Source organism: Schistocerca cancellata, unplaced genomic scaffold (assembly GCF_023864275.1).
Source record: "Schistocerca cancellata isolate TAMUIC-IGC-003103 unplaced genomic scaffold, iqSchCanc2.1 HiC_scaffold_679, whole genome shotgun sequence".
Lineage (NCBI taxonomy): Eukaryota > Metazoa > Arthropoda > Insecta > Orthoptera > Acrididae > Schistocerca > Schistocerca cancellata.
Window position 1 is genome coordinate 62501 of NW_026046690.1, and position 2500 is coordinate 65000.

At 60.9% G+C, this 2500-nt stretch overlaps 1 pseudogene; it reads left to right on the top strand.

Annotated features, from left to right (window-relative positions):
* Nucleotides 1-2500, top strand: part of LOC126139174 (large subunit ribosomal RNA) — a 7941-nt pseudogene that overhangs the window by 1279 nt on the left and 4162 nt on the right.

Sequence of the window (2500 nt, forward strand, 5' to 3'; positions counted from 1 at the left end):
CGAAGTTTCCCTCAGGATAGCTGGTGCTCGTACGAGTCTCATCCGGTAAAGCGAATGATTAGAGGCCTTGGGGCCGAAACGACCTCAACCTATTCTCAAACTTTAAATGGGTGAGATCTCCGGCTTGCTTGATATGCTGAAGCCGCGAGCAAACGACTCGGATCGGAGTGCCAAGTGGGCCACTTTTGGTAAGCAGAACTGGCGCTGTGGGATGAACCAAACGCCGAGTTAAGGCGCCCGAATCGACGCTCATGGGAAACCATGAAAGGCGTTGGTTGCTTAAGACAGCAGGACGGTGGCCATGGAAGTCGGAATCCGCTAAGGAGTGTGTAACAACTCACCTGCCGAAGCAACTAGCCCTGAAAATGGATGGCGCTGAAGCGTCGTGCCTATACTCGGCCGTCAGTCTGGCAGTCATGGCCGGTCCTTGCGGCCGGCCGCGAAGCCCTGACGAGTAGGAGGGTCGCGGCGGTGGGCGCAGAAGGGTCTGGGCGTGAGCCTGCCTGGAGCCGCCGTCGGTGCAGATCTTGGTGGTAGTAGCAAATACTCCAGCGAGGCCCTGGAGGGCTGACGCGGAGAAGGGTTTCGTGTGAACAGCCGTTGCACACGAGTCAGTCGATCCTAAGCCCTAGGAGAAATCCGATGTTGATGGGGGCCGTCATAGCATGATGCACTTTGTGCTGGCCCCCGTTGGGCGAAAGGGAATCCGGTTCCTATTCCGGAACCCGGCAGCGGAACCGATACAAGTCGGGCCCCTCTTTTAGAGATGCTCGTCGGGGTAACCCAAAAGGACCCGGAGACGCCGTCGGGAGATCGGGGAAGAGTTTTCTTTTCTGCATGAGCGTTCGAGTTCCCTGGAATCCTCTAGCAGGGAGATAGGGTTTGGAACGCGAAGAGCACCGCAGTTGCGGCGGTGTCCCGATCTTCCCCTCGGACCTTGAAAATCCGGGAGAGGGCCACGTGGAGGTGTCGCGCCGGTTCGTACCCATATCCGCAGCAGGTCTCCAAGGTGAAGAGCCTCTAGTCGATAGAATAATGTAGGTAAGGGAAGTCGGCAAATTGGATCCGTAACTTCGGGATAAGGATTGGCTCTGAGGATCGGGGCGTGTCGGGCTTGGTCGGGAAGTGGGTCAGCGCTAACGTGCCGGGCCTGGGCGAGGTGAGTGCCGTAGGGGTGCCGGTAAGTGCGGGCGTTTAGCGCGGGCGTGGTCTGCTCTCGCCGTTGGTTGGCCTCGTGCTGGCCGGCGGTGCAGGATGCGCGCGCCTGCGCGGCGTTCGTGCCCCGGTGCTTCAACCTGCGCGCAGGATCCGAGCTCGGTCCCGTGCCTTGGCCTCCCACGGATCTTCCTTGCTGCGAGGCCGCGTCCGCCTTAGCGTGCTCCTCCGGGGGCGCGCGGGTGCGCGGATTCTCTTCGGCCGCCATTCAACGATCAACTCAGAACTGGCACGGACTGGGGGAATCCGACTGTCTAATTAAAACAAAGCATTGCGATGGCCCTAGCGGGTGTTGACGCAATGTGATTTCTGCCCAGTGCTCTGAATGTCAACGTGAAGAAATTCAAGCAAGCGCGGGTAAACGGCGGGAGTAACTATGACTCTCTTAAGGCGGCCAAGTGGCGGCGGTGTGGCTGCATCCGGACTTGGCTTTTCGAAGTGCGGTCTTGATGTAGTCGTGCTGCTGCTGCGAGGTGCCTTCCTTGGGTTGTAGTTACAGGGAGAGTGATGCGCAATACATGGGCCTAGCCCTCTTAGCCTCTCCTCTCCTGCGGTCTTCTCCCCTTCTCGTGGGCCCGCTGATTTTCGCAGAGTGGAAGACCGCACCAGGGGCTTGGGGGGGTTACCAGCCCCCCCTCGCATTATCCCTTTCAAGTTGGGGGCAGCAGACAAGTGAATAACAGTGGTGGCCCTTCCGCTGAAGGTGCCACCCCAGCTTCCCCAGCTCCTAGCCGGCCAACCGGCCGTGCCGAAGATCTTGTAACTGTTGCAGCTATCTACGCCTGTAGTGAGTGCCACCGCAGCTTCACCACCAAGAACGGTCTCGGGGTCCATCGCCGCCGCCAACACCTTGCGGCCGCCAACGCAGAGATCGTCACGGAGAGGCATCGCGCGAGGTGGACGGAGGAAGAAGTCCTGTCGCTCGCCAAGGCAGAGGCCGAACTGTTCCTTGAGAGGGACGCCCGGTTCTTCTTTGTCAATCAAGAACTCATCAGGATGTTCCCCGACCGAACGCTCGAAGCAATCAAGTGCCGACGGCGGCAAGCTGCCCACAAGCAGCTTGTCCGCCAATTCATGGAGGCGCTTGAGATCGGTCGGGGGGAAGAGCCGGCGTCCCGCCGGGGAGCAGCGAGCCCGCTGCCTGACGCGGGCGAGACCGCTGCGCCGCCTGTCGACGCAGCCGAGGACTTCGCGGCCGACACCACCGGGCCGCCGCCGGAGGGGCCGACTGACGCCGCCATCTGGGAGCATCTGGCGGGGCTACCTGCTTCCGCCCAGCGTTTCT